The 17,327-nt window shown below is 44.0% G+C and overlaps 1 protein-coding gene across 1 annotated transcript in view; it reads left to right on the top strand.

Annotated features, from left to right (window-relative positions):
* Positions 1 to 379: 379 nt before the first annotated feature.
* KANSL1 (KAT8 regulatory NSL complex subunit 1) overlaps positions 380 to 17,327 on the top strand; it is a 177,061-nt gene continuing 160,113 nt past the window's right edge. Inside the window, exons 1-2 of the mRNA XM_024195174.1 lie at positions 380 to 1,044; positions 1,595 to 1,724. The gene's annotated coding sequence lies outside the window, so the exon portion shown is untranslated. The remainder of the gene's footprint in view (positions 1,045 to 1,594; positions 1,725 to 17,327) is intronic.

Below are 17,327 nucleotides of genomic sequence, written 5' to 3'. Positions count from 1 at the left end.
AGAGGGAGCGTGTGGCTGGCAGAGGGACCGATCACCCCCTATGGTGCTGCCATAGACAACAGGCCAAGTAGTGCTGGGAGCCCCAGTCCTGCAACTTTGTGTGAGGAGTCAGTTGGGCTGGGGGGGGTTGGGGGGGGCAGAACTTTGTCGGATCGCCCCTGGTTCCTGCTGCTCTGCCAGGAGCCGAGCGGCTGTGCCTGTTCCAGGCAGGCAGAGAGGAGCGAGTGCTGAGAGCTAATTCACCAGGCCAAGGCGGGGGGAGGGGGAAGACGGAGGAATGATTATTGCACAGCCAGAAAGTGAGTTTGGGGTGGGGGGGGAGACAGGGGGGGAGAGAGCCTTCCCTTTGAACCCAGCCATTGCACGCAAATCCCAAGGGAGAGCTCTGCAGCTGCTCGGTTACACGCCGAACGAAGAGATATTTTGTTGCATTTGCAACAATGGTGATGGCCAAACGAGCAGGCCAAATGCTGGTCGCTGCTGGAGCAGGGCTGGGGTATCGGGCAGGGGGCATCCGCCGGGTGGGCCGGGAATGAGATCTAACCTGGGCCAGCCGCCGGCTGAGATCCCGGATCGCCTCCTTGCCGGTCGGAGACACAGGAGGGGGCTGGGGGGGTTAGACAGGCTCTGGGTTAGCGTCGTCTTTGAAGAGGGTTTCAAGTGCCTGGCGCAAGGACAGTTTATAACTCCCGAGCTGAACCGTGCCTTGGAGTTTTCAGGCTATTCACCCGTTGTGGCTTCTCGTCGGGCGCTTCGGTTTTGTTTGTTTACTTGTGTTAAGGAAACAAAATGACCACAGACGTGCAAAATCCCAACGATCCCCAAGGAATGGACAGGAGCAAAAGAAGGCGAGAAGGAGGCTCTGGCACTAACATGGCAAAGCGCCACAGAAGCAAACCTGGCATAGAGGCTGTAAAGACTTTAGATACTAAATTGTAGGAAATGAGGTAGAAAATAGTTGTAGATTTCACCCCCCCCCCCCATTTTTACAATCCTCCATTTTATCCAAACATTTTAAAAAATGGCAAATTCCAGACTCTCAAGGTGGGTTTCTAGAACGATTTCAAACAAACAAAACCACATCAGAAATAACCATATGACTTTTTTATTGTTGTAAACTATTGCCCTCCTCCACCCGCGAAGTCCTTATCCTGAAAAATAAATGTATTTCAGTGGGTGGCAGGCATTCCTCAATGTGATATGAAATTAAGTGATTAAGGTGTAATTTAACATGGAGGGAATTTCCTAAAATGGGATTTTCATAAGAGCCTAAGGGAGTTAGGTGCTTAAATACCATAAATTTTTACATTACTTTGATCTCTTTACCTGAATCATTAATCTATATAGTGTGCAGATTTTTGTCTGTACTTTCCAACTGTTTTGTCCTCCAGAAGTTTACAGAGTTGTGTCTAGTTTTCCAAGTATAATTCTTTACACAGTTTGCTTTGTGTGTTTGCTCTATAGTCTTCCTTTCTGGGGTAAGGTGGTGGTGATAAATCTATTTCTTCCTAAATCCTGATTATTCTCCCCGCCCCCAAGGCAAGTTGTTTGTGAGCTATATTTCTTTCACCTAATTAATTTGTTTTTGTTACAGATACCAGATTTCCACTTCTTCAAATAAGAAAGATTTGCAGAACTACTAGAACGTGGTTGGATCTGGAAAGATTAAGAGTCCCTTCTGAACTGCTCCAGACACTATGGATTCTATCAAGATGTCCTGCAAGGTAGGACCTGCCATCTCTTCATTTTTATAATGGTACATTTTTTTCGGAGTTGTATTCAATACAGAAATGCCTGAATTGTGAAAAGCACCGTGGTATCTGAAGTCTGTGTTTAGAATTCTGATGGCGCTGTTTATTCTCAGGAAAGGTTTAAAAAACAGGACCCCTCTGTCACTTCCATGAGAAATATTTAACCAGAAAATGGAGATCCAGGAATATAGCTCAAACAAAAGTTAACTTTCCATATCTAGATTTGATCTCTTTTTGAGGAAGAAAATCATTTATCTAAAATTGGAAAAATGCAATAACTTCTGGTGTTTTATTTTATTTTAGTTTCGTGTGTGTGTATTTTTTAAGTGTGAATGTAATATTTTAAAAAACTATTAATAACTATAATTTTAGTTAAGTATTTCAGGATCACTCAGCATGGTACCAGAAATGTTATATCAACTCTTGACACTATGAACTAAGCATAGCGTATTTGGATGGTCACTGTATGTTGTAAAGTAGTAGTTAGGTAGTCCCGGCTGAAAATGTGGGACCCAAATATCCTTGCAATCACTTCCTTAATATTGTTAATAATTTTACAGAATTAGTAGAAATTATTTTCCAGAGTGTAAATCAACTCAGTCTGAAAACCTGATAAGCAGGACAGAAAATCTATCTGGAGATTGCCAAATGCATTAAAATTGACACAGTGTCTCCATATTGCCAATGCCACTCCCACTGTATGAAGTTATAACCTGCTACTACCAAGTCTTCTGATTTTTTTTTTTTTTTTTTTTTTTTTGTCTTTTGTAAACACTTGATAGGGCTTGATGAGGTGAACACTTTATACATAGGCAGAATATTGCTGGGACATTTGAAACATTTTAGAAATAATAAAGACTGCAGGGGAATGGAGCACATCTACTGAGTCCCATCTTGTTTATTCTAATACAGCCCCCATCACTCCACTTAGTGCAGGATTGATCCTTAAGGTATTCTGTCTAATGCTTTGTTCATCCTAGTTTTAATTGACTTATTAAATGGAGCTTCCACTGCTTCAGTCTGACTGATTTCACTGTTAGGAAATGTTTCCTGATATTCAACCTTTTTTTTACCTCTTTAGATTTATCCCACTGGTCCTAGGTTCCTACTTGATTCTCCCCAAAATAATATATCTTTCCTTGTTGTGTATGCCCCTCAAATGCTTGTATATGGCTGTCATATTCTCTTTGCTCTGCTGACACGGATCCTGGTATTGTTACACGTGCTTGTAATTCCCACAGAGTTTTGCATATTTCTGTCAGCATGATCTAATGTACTCAGCATTGGCCCAGGAAATCTAAAATTCTAATCCTTAGTCTTCTGCTGAGTCACTGTTTGGGATGGGTAAATCACTTCACCTCTCTGTGCCTTGTTTTCTCCATCTGTAAAATGAGGATAATACTGATGTGCCTGAAAAAGGGGTTGTGAGGATTAGTTGATATTTGTACACCGCTTTGAAAAAGTAAAGCATTATATTAGTAGTTTTGATTATTATAATGTAAGGATTACAATGTGTTTGGCCAAGTTGTATGCATTTAATAAAAATCAAAAAGGGCAACAGTCATAAAAGGAGAAAGGGTCACAATCCTTCCCCATACTAAGCATTTTTCTTAGTTGTCATGAAAGCCAACAAATGAATGACCCTGCCTTCAGTGGGATTGCATAGGGTGGAATTTATAACAAGTTCTGTTACAGTAAAATAGTTAGTTTATCCATTCATATGGCTATTTAGACAAGTCTACAGTAGTGATTGATCACCAGCTGGTCAGCATAACAGTATAGCCTCCTATGCTGTTGTTGATGTTGTAAATACATACACAACATAAAACCCTAATACTATTTACACCTCTACCCCGATATAACACAAATTCGGATATAACGTGGTAAAGCAGCGCTCCGGGGGGGTGGGGCTGCGCGCTCCGGCGGATCAAAGCAAGTTCGATATAACGCGGTAAGATTTTTTGGTTCCCGAGGACAGCGTTATATAGGGGTAGAGGTGTATTTTAGTTCTCTGCTACAAGTTTTTGGAGGTTGCCGCTACATTTTAGCAGTGTGATTTTTCCCTCCCTCCTCCACCCCCACTCCCAAGGTGCTGTGCTCCTGTAACTTCTGTTGATGGGAGCTATAGGTGACCAGCACCTATGAAAAGCAGGCCTAGATGTGTTTGAAAAATATACTGAAAACTAGGTAAGAGTTTGCCATAGGTATTTAATGCACTGTGATGCCTATATACAGATATCCTGGAACACCTTATAAAATTAAATGTAGTCAGCCTTATGTCTTGAGTGTGATGTAATATGAGAAGATTCTGGTCAGTTTAATTGCTGGTATTCAGGGCCTAGTAGGCCTCAGTGAAATGGACAAACCATGTCGGCTTCATGCTGCAGCTTGGAAAAGTTATTAAATAGCACCAGAGTTAAGTAACCTGAGCTGTTCTTGGTGGCTGAGAGAGAACCAAAAAATGGAGGCTATGGAAAGGGTAGAGTAATGAAGGCAACCTCCCTTCGCTAGAATCATGAGGCTCTGGGGTAGGTGTGAGAAGGAGAGAATTAATTTCTTCTGCCTTCCAGTAGTCAGAAAGGTCTGGGTGAGAGGATGTGTTTGAAGCAAGTGGTTCACATCCTCTGGCTAGTAAGCATTTGATAATGATAAAAATATAGCTCTTCAAGAAGGATACAAGCACAGCATCTTGTTAGGACTTTCAGCACATTCCCAGCATATTTGGAACGGGGCTGGGCTTCACCAAGGGGATATCCTTGCACTTTACTGGGGGGAAGCGCCCTGCACCCACTCATCTTTTGTGTTGCCGCTGGCTAATAGTTCTAGTTCTCAGCTAGTTGGTGTCTGATAAAGCTTTCGTGTCTTGTCATTATTGCTTTATTCCCTCAATAAATGATAGGTTTCCCTAAACTTGTATTGAGATATCACAGACTAATGCAAAATCATTGCATATAATGCAGATGTGAGTGCAGAAGATGAGGTCATCCTTAAGCACAGCGTCAAGTCTAGTGTAGCTCCTTATGTGAGATTTCTTATAGTTCATACACACACATGACCTCAGGAGGGAGATTTAGTCACACACAACTTGAGCATCTTGTCCCTGACTCCCAAGAGCAGCAGCAGCAGAAAGAACAAATTGTGGGTGAGGGTGGGAGAGAGACGCAGGTTAATAGGGCAGAAGACTAGGAAGTGGAAACTGATGGAAAAACAGTGAAATTGGCCAGTCTAGTTTTATTGTTTAATCAGAGTGACCTGCAAAAAGTAAACCAACAGCATCAATTGTGAAAAGTAACAGACTTTTACAACTATTGTTGTTAATCTAAGGGGTTGCTAGTAAAACAGGGAACACTTTTAACATATGAATCTTTATTAACCACTGAAGGCTGTCACTGTCTTGAAATTCCCAGATTTTCTGTTGCCTCAGAAGATGAGAAAAAGCAAAAGACAGTATTTGTAGAAAGTCAAATCAGTAAAAAAAAATGTTGCTATGAGCCTGAGACAGGGGGGCTGTGGTCTCCTTTTGGTAAGGATAAAGAAGTATCAGAAGACTTTCAGCTACTCTTTTTCCTTTTGGGCTGGCTACTCCAGGCACTTTCTTTTAACAGATGAAATATACTCCATTCCTGTTAACAACTAGCTAATGCTTCTAAACCTTTTATATGTTTTCTAGCACATGTGCAGCTCCACTGTTGCTACCAGAAGTGGAAGCACTTGTGTAGAATGGATGCAGATATGTTTACCACTGTATCATTTTATTCTACAGAACAGGATTAGGCAACATCGTGGTTAAAATGCCTGCCTGATGTCTACGCTAATACTTCCACCATTGTCAACATCAGTGGAGCTGCACTGGTGCTAAAGAAAGAATACAAAAGTTCCTAGTGTAGATCCACCCTTAAAAACTGAAAGCATCATTCCCATAACACAGCTAACCTTCACCTTTCTGGTGTCCCCGATGGCAATGGCTTTACATTTGGTGCAGGATTACATTTCCCTCTTCATGTGTTTTCCTCTTCTTCAGACAAAAGTGAAATAACTCCTCAGAATTAGCAATTAAAGCAATAAAGTTACAGCTTGAGCTATGCCAGTTTTGCTAAGATGATACATGTTAGTTTTATTTATAAATTTTATTTTATTCCTTTAAGACTTGCATCAATCTCGGGGATCATGAACAGCCCTCAATATAAAATCAACATGTTGACCCGCATCAATTTAAGCTTCTTAAGAAACATTCCCGTAACTCATTCCATCATCATGCTTCTTAGGCAAAAGCCTGAGTAAATTGATGGGGTCTGAGTCTATGCCAGTGGTTTTCAAACTTTTTTTCTGGCGATCCAGTTGAAGAAAATTGTTGATGCCTGTGATCCAACGGAGCTGGGGCAGAGGGGTTTGGGGTGTGGGAGGGGCTCAGGGCTGGGGCAGAGGGGTGGGAGGGGGTCAGGGCTCTGGGCTGGGGGTGCAGGCTCTGGGGTGGGGCTGGGGATGAGGAGTTTGGGGTGCAGGAAGGGGTTCAGGGCTGGGGCAGGGGATTGGGGTGTGGGCTTACCTTGGGCAGCTCCCGGTCAGTGGTGCAGCGGGGGTGCTAAGGCAGGCTTCCTGCCTGTCCTGGGACTGCGCTGCTCCCTGAAAGCAGCCAGCAGCAGGTCTGGCTCCTAGGTGGAGGCGTGCAAGCGCCCGCTGGCACTGTCATCCCCCCCACAGCTCCTATTGGCTGGCCCATTGGCAGGGAGCCAATGGGAATGTGGAGCTGGTGCTTGGGGCAGGGGCAGCACGCGGAGCCCCGTGGCCCCCCCGCCTAGGAGCCGAACCTGCTGCTGGCCGCTTTCGGGGCGCAGCGCAGTGTCAGAACAGGTAGGAACTAGCCTGCCTTATCCGGGCAGCAGTGCCGACAGGACTTTTAACAGCTCGGTCGGCGGTGCTGACTAGAGCCGCTGCAACCCAGTGCCTTACATTCCGTGACCCAGTACTGGGTCGCAACCCGCAGTTTGATAACCACTGGTCTGTGCTGTCCTCCACCTTGTGTGCAGTCACATCTGTGCAAAACTAATGTAAAATACTACTGTTTTGATTTGGTAGCATTGTACAACCATATAGCATCAGTGTATATTATGACACAAGGTGCAAGGCCAAGACAGTGGTGAACTGTGTCCATTAGCCTTACACTGTGCCGTAAAAGTCAACACTGTGTGTTCCAGTTGGTCTGATAATTTCAGGGTTGTCAGTAGTTTGTGGACTATGAGTAGATACTACTTCCTGTATCTACCTATACCTTCTCTTGTAGGAAGATGTATTTATTCATATTCCACAAATGGGTGGAATAGTGGGAAGGGGCTTATGCCTTCCTCTGAAACATACAGAATTTCCCACTATTAGACAGACTATTAGACAAGATTGACCATTGACCTGCTTACTATAATCAAGAACCCGTGTACTTTGTGGCACAATGGGACCATATTCTGTGGATAGAAAGAATAAATTAACTTTGCCACAGAATTTAAGCAATCATGGTGAAATATCCTTCACGATCATTCCCCGCCTTACAAAAAGACACATTACTATGGCTCATAGTTGATTATTTTCAATTTTAGGTACTTTATACCACAGTGTTTCCAGGGACAGAAGTTAAAATCATTCCCCTCATGTTTTGACAATTTTAACTTTTTTTTTTTTAATTTACTTAAATTCCCAAATAGTTTTTTAAATTGTAGACCTTCCTTGAATATAGGAACAAGCAGTGGATTTTTTTTAATTGTAAACTTCAGCATCAAATTAACCAACTTAGTCACTAAAAGTGTTTGCTTTTTTTAACGAAAAGTATTACTTTTCAGTTGGACTATGTAGCTTTTTGCATGAGGAATTTACTCTTCCTCCTTGACTCTGTTAAGCAACTCAAAACTTATCCAATGATCTGAGAGGCCCAAGGAGAGCCTGTTGTAATGTTTTAGAAAAATATTTGAAATCAATAATCTTGCCACTGTGTGATGGATCTGTTTTAGCTGCAGCTTGTCTATATTTATAGTTGTGGAACCAGACAAAGGTCTCACAGTTCTGTGTTTAGGATAGTGTGCCCTTTTACTCTTGAACATGCCTTTTTTTCTGTTGTTGGAATATCTAATAAACCTGGAAGCCAGTATGCAGAAATTAAAGTTGGATTAGAAAGTGGAGTGTTTCCAGGGGGTTCTGTAATTCAGTTTTCTTCTGTAACCCCTGTTCTTATTAACTTCTGCTTGTTTCTCAACCTTACAGTTTTCTTTGCAAGGTTAGGAGTCTCTCCATATACCTGAGTTTCCTATATAAGCATAACTTGTATTGCAATAGCACTTAGAATTGGGGACTCTGTTACTTTATGCACTGTACATGCAAATAACAAGACTATCTTTGTCCCAAAGAACTTACAATCTAAGTACAATGAGAATAGGTGAAGGCAACAATCTGATGTGGGGAACACAAGGTAATTGTCAATTATAATTAGTGAAATAAGCAGCAGTCAGCATACTAGTTGCCTAACCATTTTTGAGTGTTTGGTAAGCATCACAACAGGGGAGGGTTTTAAGAAATTCAAAGGAGGCTAATGTAGTGGCTCTGCAGATTTTTACAGGGAGCTCTTCCTGTGCTTAAGGGAAGGCATCGGAGAAAACATAGATTCATAGATTCTAGGACTGGAAGGGACCTCGAGAGGTCATCGAGTCCAGTCCCCTGCCCGCATGAAGATGTTTGAGGAAAAACTGGATTCATGAGCTATATAGGCTGGTATTGGTTGAATGAGGGCAGGGGTCAACTGTCCAACAGAATATATGAGCTGATAGGGAAGGTGAGGGTAAGCTGTGAAGTGCTTTAAAAGAAAAGACAAGTAGCTTGTGTTGAATGTTGTGGTGGAGGGTGCAAAGGGGGACGAGGTCTGAATTCAAATGGTTTTTGCAGCAGCATTTTAAATGGATATAATGGAGAGGTGATGGTGTGGTAAAATATTTGTCAAGGCCAAAGTTACAGTACTTAATATGGGAGATGAGGGCCTGAGCCAGTGTTTTAGCTGTGTGGACAGAGGAAAGATGGTGAGATGTGCAGCAAGAAGGGGCAAGATTTAGACATGGGCTATCTGGAGGCATGGAACTAGAAATCTTGATTATCAGTTAGGTCTTTCAGTTTAGTAAAAAACTCTTCCAAGGCAGAATGTAGAGAGGATTGGAAACCTTCATCCTTTTTCTCCTCATTGCTATGAGAAATATTCCCTGTTTCTTCAATGATTCTGTCTGTCAAGATGTCCTTCTGTTTCCATGGTGCTTATGTCTGAACACATACTGCTACTGGAACCATTATCATTGGTAGGAGACTTCTGCCTCTTCTGCTTTTGTGCCGATCTAAAGCTCAGATTGTGTGTGTGTGTGGTGTTTTTTATGTGGCCAAGGATGCTTCTGCCATTGTAAAATCCTATCTTGGTTCAGTACCCTTCTATTCTAAAGGGCAGGTTTTTTTGGACCAAAGGGAAATAGATCCAGTGTGAACACTGTTGCTATATAGGTCTTCATCATCTGACCTTATCTCACCAACAATTTTTTTTCATATTACTCTTAGGAAGCCAGTATAGCTCTTGTATAGTCCAGGTATGTACCTGATCCAACACTGCTGAGGACACATCACCCTGATATGCCGTTCTTCGTACTGGCTTCCCATTGTTTAAATACAGAGTACAGTTCAAGGACACTGAACTGATTTTCACGGTCATGGATGTGGTCCTAGCTACTTGAGAGGCTGTCTCTTCCTCCATGACCTCTAATGACAGATATGTTCCACTGGAACAATGAAACTGTCAAACAAAATGGGGGACTTAGGACCACAAGAGACCGTACCTTCACAGGAGCAGGACCAAGACTATGGAGCTCCCAGCCAGATAAGTTAAGAAAGATCACTGACTTTCCCACTTTGCTGGCTCAGGGCCTTATCTTGGTCACTAAAAGAAGCAGTGGATCTTCAGTCCCTGCATTAGGGCTGGCAATTGGATCATGTAGCAAAATGTCCTGAAAAAATTAGGAAGATGCATAATCTATGACTTCCATAACTAACAGCATTGATGGGCAGACCCAGGGTAGGACTCATTAAAAAAAGAAAATCACCAGTGTCTTGCCCATGCTACCTGGAAGCAGTACATTCAGGCCTTGTTAAAACATTAAGGTTGTACTGCTTTACCTCAACCAGTGTGTTAGTAGTAGTATTAGTACTGCAGTGTGGTTAAAGTGGTACAATCCCTTCGTGTGGGTGCAGTTAACCAGTATAAAAAGTGCTTATATTGGTATAATTAATTCCTGTACAGCAGGGATGGGGAATCTCTGGCCCACGGGCTGGATCCGGCCCGCTGCTTTTTTTCATCCGGCCTGCGGCAAGTCTCTGCGCCGAGGGCTGGATGCCCCGAGCCTCGGCATCCACCCCCGCAGGGCTAGGGCTGGAGCCGTGAGCGCCGGCTCGCCACCATGTGCCTGCGGCCCCTAAGCGGAGGGGTGATCAGGGAAGCTCTGCGTGTTGCCCCCAGCGCTGGCTCCGCAGCTCCCATTGGCCGGGAACCGTGGCCAATGGGAGCTGCTGGGTCGGCGCCAGCACGCACCACGCAGAGCCGCCTGGTCCCTCAGCCTAGGGGCTGGACATGCCAGCCACCTCAGGAAGCAGAGCAGCACAGAGCCTGGGCAGGCAGGGAGCCTGCCTTAGCCCTACTGTGCTGCCAACCGGGAGCCGCCTGAGGTAAGCGCTTCGTGGCCGGAGCCTGCACCCCCACACCGTCTCCTGCACCCTAACCCCCTATCTCAGCCAGGAGCCCCGTCCTGCACCCAAGCTCCCACCCAGAGCTTGCACCCAGACCTCCTCCTGCACCCCAACTCCCTGTTCCATCACTGGCCCCACCCCAGAGCCCACACCCCCAGTTGGAGCCGCACCCCAATCCTCGGCCCCAGCCCTGAGCCTGCTCATGCACCCCAAACCCCTTGTCCCCAACCCAGAGCCCCCTCCCACACCCTGAACTCATTTCTGCCTCCCCACCCCTCCCCGCCCACCAGAACCTAGAGAAGCCCCAAGCCTCTGTGCCCCCCCGCAGGGCTGGAGCCGCGAGCACTGGCTCACTCCTCTGCGGAGGGGGAGCCCCAAGCCTCTGCGCCCCCACTCCTCATGGGGCTGTGTGTGGCCCCCGACTGATTTGTGATATGCGTCAATGGCCCCTGCTAGAAAAAAGGTTCCTCACCCCTGCTGTACAGGAACAGGAATAAGCTATATGTTATAAGGCACCTTTTATGCTGGTTATAAAATCACATAAATGTAGGGCTGGAAGGGACCTTGAGAAGTAATCAAGTCCAGCACCCTGCACTGTGTAAGGTCAGGTAAACCTAGACCAACCCATTACAGATGTTTGTCCTAGTCATTTTTTAAAACCTCCAGTGATGGGGATTCCACAACCTTCCTTGGAAACCTATTCCAAGCTTAACTACCCTTATAGTTAAGTTTGCCCTAATATCTAAACTAAATCTCTGTTGCTGGAGATTAAGTCTGTTACTTCTGTATCTACCTTCACTGGACCTGGAGAACAATTGATCCACTTTCCTCTAACAGCCCTTAACATATTTGCAGACTGTTACCAGGTCCCAGTTTAGTCTTCTTTTCTCAAGACTAAAAATTCCCCTTCTCCAGTATTCTGGGACTTCACCTGTCCTCCAGGAATTGTCAAAGATCGTTTTTGCTGGTTCGTTAAGTACTGTAGGGTGAATTTCAGAAGGCCCTGCCGACTTGAATACATCTAACATATCTAAATATTATTTAACCTGTTCTTTCTCTATTTTGGTTTGCATTCCTTCCCCCTTGTTAGTATTAATTTTGTCAAGCATCTGGTCACCTCTAATCCTTTGAGTGAAGACTGAAACAAAATAGACATGAAACACCTCAGCTTTATGGATATCACCAGTTATTAGCTCTTCTTCCCAGCTAAGTTGAGGACTTATACTTTCCTTTGTCTTTGTCTTGCTCCTAATGTATTTGAAGAACCTCTTCTTATTGCCTTTTGTGTCCCTTGCTAGGTATAACTCATGTTGTGCCATAGCTTTTCTGATTTTGTCCCTGAATGTTTGTGCTATTTTTTTGTACCCCTCCTTAACAATATGTTCATGTTTCCACTTTTGGTACGATTCACTTTAGATTTTCAAGTCCTAAAGAGCCCCTGATGGAGCCATATTGGCTTCTTACTATTATTCTTTCTATCTTTCCTTTGCATTGGGGTAGTTTGCAGTTGTGCCTTTAATATTATCTCCTTCCAACTCTCCTGAACTCCTTAGATTTTCTTCCCGTGGGACCTTACCTACCTGCTCCCTGATTGTATTAAAGTCTGCTTTTTTTAAAGTCCATTATCCTTATTCTGTTATTCTCACTCCTTCCTTTCCTTAGAATTAAGATTTTCATGATCACTTTCACCCAAATTGCCTTCCGTCTTCAGATTTTCTAGCAATTCCTCCCACTGGTCAGATTCAAGTCTAAAATGGCTGTCCCCCTGGTTCCTTTCTCCACTTCCTGGAATAAAAAGCTGTCCCCAGTACATTCCAAGAACTTGCTGGAAAATTTGTGTTTTGACATATTACTTTTCCAACAGATGTCTGGGTAATTTAAAGTCCTTCCCCCCCCATTACTACCAGGTTGTGTGTTTTGGATATTTCTGTAGTTTGTTCTAGAAATGCCTCATCCACCTCCTCTTCCTGATTTGGTGGCCTTTAGTAGTCCCCTACCATGACACCACCCCTGTTTTTTACTCCATTTCTCTTTACTCAGATTCTCAATTGGTCTGCCGCCACCTTCTTTTGGACCTCAGAACAAGTATATATATTCTTGATGTATAATGCATACCTCCTCCCTTTTACCCTGCCTTTCCTTCCTGAAGAAGCTGTATACCTCTATACCAGTATTCCAGTCATGAGACTTATCTCACCAAGCCTCTGTGATGCCAGTTAAGCCATAATTTATCATATGTACTAATACTTCCAGGTCTTCCTTGCATTTGTGTATAGACAGCTACAGTGTTGAGTAGATTCTCCCACTGATTTCCCTCTTGTAATTTTTTGTGTCCTCAACAACTAATCCCCTGTTAAGGTTACTTTTTTTTTTTTATACTGCATCTATGGTAGGGGTCACACTGGTATAACTATGTGGTGGTAAAAAAATCACACCCCTAACTGAAATAGTTTTACCAGTACAAAATCTGTGTGTAGACCAGGCCTCGGAAAAAGGGTTCTTCTGATTGCTCACTAATGACCCATCTGCTCATTTAAGAAGCATCATTGATAATTAGCACTTGTACAGTGCTTTGAACATGTCAAGCACTGTATAGTCATTCGCTCCCAACTGTCCTGTGAGGTAGCTAAGTATAATCAACTTACAGATGGGGAAACTGAGATGCAGAGAGGTAAAGTAGGATAGGGTAGTGAATCAGTGGTGGAGTCCAGAGTATAACTTAAGAGTGTGATTATTGGTCCCAAGCTAATTTCTGTATAACTCGCTGTCTCTTGATGGGTTCTGGAGTTCCATCTGCTACACAGCTAGTGGTATCGTAATTACGATACAGGGTTCACTGCAAATGAAAATATGCACTAGGATCCCGATCCTGTGATTTCTTAATGTTGAAAGTTAAGCATGTGAGAAGCCCCATTGAAGGCAGGGGCTGTAGATCCACATTAAAGTTAAGCATGTATATAAATGTTTTCAGTATCAGGGTTTAGTTGCATACTAGCAGGGTACCTTATTTGTGCAGTGCAGGGGGCTGTTGTATAACTACACTGCAAAATCCACTACCATATGGGCCACTACAACACACAGGACCTGATTCTCATTTTGCATTAAGGCCCCTCTACACTGCTCTAGCAGTGGGTATTTCATTTGCAACAGGAGCAGAAGAGGGTTTCCCCACATAAGGCCAAATAATCTAGCAGTGTAATTGAGAATCAGACCTGTAAAATATGTTTCTAAGAGTCTGGTCCTTCTAGCATTAACTCATTATAAAAGTGTGAAAGATGTAAATGCAGGAATTGGCCCTTAGAATCCTCAGCTGAAACAGATTCATTCTGAAAGTTCGAAGCAGAGTTAAATTTAGCCCCTGACTCGCCTCCCTTCCATGTCTCTTACGTGACCCCTAGTTCCGCTTTTTAAATACTAAAAGAAGTACTCCGCAAAGGGTAGATACCTGCTTCTCACTTAACTCTGCTGACAGCCTTCTCTCCAAAGGTTGCTTCCACCCCTCGCTTCAGATGCTGATGTATGCCACTTCCTGGCCTGAAGCACAATATGGGAGCCAGCAAAGAATAGTGACAGGATGCTTCAGGCATGGATGGAATGGGGGCTCCAGAGACAGCAGAGATGGGTTAAAATTGGCTCATCCCAAGAGTCATGGTCCTGTTTCCTAGCACCCTGAAGCTTTTTACACAGCCAACCCCTTCCCCTCCCCAGCAGTTCATCTGAAACACAGGAAACTAGTCATTTTTTAAGTTACCTATTCTCCCCCATTCCTGCCCCCCCCAAGAGATTATTGTATTCTTTTATGTTTTTATTATTGTAGTGTTTAAGAAATTAATAGAACACCAGATAGTGATTTCAGGACTATCAAGTCTTTGTTTTTCCTGTTTCTGCTGGAGATCTCTAGGAAATTCAAAGACCTGAGGAGCTTTTTCTTTCCTTAATTGAAAGGTCGGGTACTGAATCTTTAAAAGAACTTAATTCCAACTGTTTGGCAGGCATTTGAACTAAATAAGTGGTATCAAAACTAAACAAGCTCAGCTCCTCCCCCAAGTTTTAAACAGTGACTAAAAATAATTTCCTCTGTCACTCAGCTTTCACTTCCTTAATAATTGTGATAGTACAACTAGTTTATCAGTTGTCTGCCTATTTTTTTCCTGGAAGACACTATAGGGACAAGACCTGAATATCATGTAAAAACCAGCAGGGATTTAAAAATAAAATAAGGCTTTCCTTGGACATAACATGTAAAAGGATGGGGATGGGAGGGAAAATCCATTTTTTTTTCCTTTTTGGGGTCACATTTAAGGAGTTAAACACAAAGGCCTCATTCCTTCAATCAGAGCCACATGGGCAGGTCCTTGCACCTATGTGGAGCCTCATTGAAGTCGTTGGGACTCCACGCGGGCGGAAGAGTGTACCTGTGTGGATATGATTAAAGTAATAAGGCCCAAAGGATTAGCCAGTTTCTAAACCTAACATTTTATTAAAATATCAGACATGTGATAGATGCTGTATAAAAATATAGGAAGTCAGAGTCTCTGCCCTGAAGTGTATAGACTTTTTATAAACACAGCAGACAAAAAGGGGGGGGGGGGGGCGGGTGAGACACACGAAGGAAACAATGCATAAAGAAGATAGTCTGGGTGATAAATATGGCATTTAAGAGACCTGTCATTTAAACTATATAACATTCTCCCCAGCTGCCCCTCTACTGAGGTTGTTTGTTTTTAAAATAAACCTCTTTAATATTTACTAATTTTAGCTTTTGTTCCCTTTTCTATTTTTTAACCATGCCTTTTGAAAATGTTGTTTTCCTATTTTTAAGTATTGCCTTTCTTCTAAGTTTAATATTGTGCCTTTTTCTGTTTTTTAAATGTGTTATCCTCACTCCCACTAATACACACTCTCTCTCTCTCTCTCTCTCTCTCTCTCTCTCTGACATGTGACAAAGTGACACTGTCCAGATTCTGTTCTAGAGAAATCTGCCTCCCTTCCCTTAAATAGGAAACTGTTTAAATAAGCTTTGAATAAGTTCTCACCAAAAAAAAAATAAAAAATCTCTAATATGCCTTTCAGGACTGCTGCACTTACTTTTGCAGAACTAGGTAAGAAGGGTTTTGTTGCAGTAGCTGCATTTTTGCCTGCTGTGCAGTTTTTAAGGTAGTTGTATAGTGTTGTTTCCTATAGTACATGTTTACTTTCAATCAAGACAAAAACGTATCACGTAGTAGATATATTTTGCTGTGATTAAGGTTCAGCTGATGTGTATTTGAATCAGCATCTGTGCAGCACACCAGTCTTTGCTTGAAATTGCTTAGCTCACTCGAGGAACACCTCTCTCTTTTATACCAACAGAAAACACAGTATTGAACTAAGACTGAACCTCAGCAACATTTATAAGCTGCACTATTTTGAGCTTCTGTATTACTATAGGAAACAATTGTTACACACTGCAGGTCTTCTGGGATGGCTTTTTTTAACGACTCTCTGTTCTACAATGCTTAATGGTTTAGTCACAGGGCACATGTTGCCATGTCCTAATATTTTGATAAGGTTATGTCATTACATGCTGATGCACCAGCATTGCAGCATGATGTTGTGGTGCCTGGAGTTCATCCCTGCAGAGACAGGTGGTCACATTAGTAGATTTGTTTAGGGCAAGGATCGGCAACCTTTGGCACGCGGCTTGCCAGGGTAAGCACCCTGGGGGGCCGGGCCAGTTTGTTTACCTGTTGCATCGGCAGGTTCGGCCGATCGCGGCTCCCACTGGCCGCAGTTCGCCGCTCCAGGCCAATGGGGGCGGCGGTAAGCGGTGCAGGCCGAGGGATGTGCTGGCCGCTGCTTCCCACCGCCCCCATTGGCCTGGAGCGGCAAACTGCGGCCAGTGGGAGCCGCGTTCGGCCGAACCTGCGGACGCAGCAGGTAAACAAACAGGCCAAAGGTTGCCGATCCCTGGTTTAGGGTGTTTTAAAACATTACGGCTGCTAAGAGGTTCATGTGACTCTGAATTTTGCTGAAAACTGCAAGTTCAATTTCTTGTTCCAAGCAGTGTCTCAACACTATGTATTTATAGAAGTACCATATTGGCCTTGCTACAGTCCTCCTTTGGAGGAACAATTTCTTTTGGGATGGATTAAGAGTCTTTAAAAATCTCAGAGGGGTAGCCGTGTTAGTCTGGATCTGTAAAAGCAGCAAAGAGTCCTGTGGCACCTTATAGACTAACAGACGTATTGGAGCATGAGCTTCCGTGGGTGAATACATGCATCTGACGAAGTGGGTATTCACCCACGAAAGCTCATGCTCCAATACGTCTGTTAGTCTATAAGGTGCCCCAGGACTCTTTGCTGCTTTTAAAAACATCGCTCTTGTTGGTGCATAATTTTGGTGAATGCTTGACTGAGTCGTTATTGAGTCCCTGGTGCCAACAGTGCATGCGGTGTGTCCCTGGGACTGTGTGTACAAGCTACAGGCTGGGCTACCCTGGGACTATTCTAACTGAGCTTGCAAAGACCTGATGAAAGAGAGCATGGGGTTATGAGAGGACTACACTTCCCAGCACGCTCTGCGCCACCTGCAGACCCGGCCCTGCTCAGGGCTGCTGCTCTGAACAGGGCGGGCATGCGGCGCATGCGGAGTGAAAAAACCAGCACTCTGTTGGAGGCCCGCCCTCTGGCGGCCCGCGGGTGCTCTGCCCGGGGCGCAGCCGCCTGCGCCGCAGCGTAAGTGGCGCCTGACTGCACCCGCAGGACAATGGGCCCGGGGCCAGGCTAGGCCGTACAGTGATCCGCAAACACTCCCCGCGTTCGTTCCTGGGTGCAGGGGCCGGGG

The sequence above is a fragment of the Terrapene carolina genome, unplaced genomic scaffold (assembly GCF_002925995.2).
Source record: "Terrapene carolina triunguis isolate 2854851 unplaced genomic scaffold, T_m_triunguis-2.0 Scaffold193, whole genome shotgun sequence".
Lineage (NCBI taxonomy): Eukaryota > Metazoa > Chordata > Testudines > Emydidae > Terrapene > Terrapene triunguis.
The sequence above is the reverse complement of the archived record's forward strand: the minus strand, read 5'-3'. Positions and strand labels throughout refer to the sequence as shown.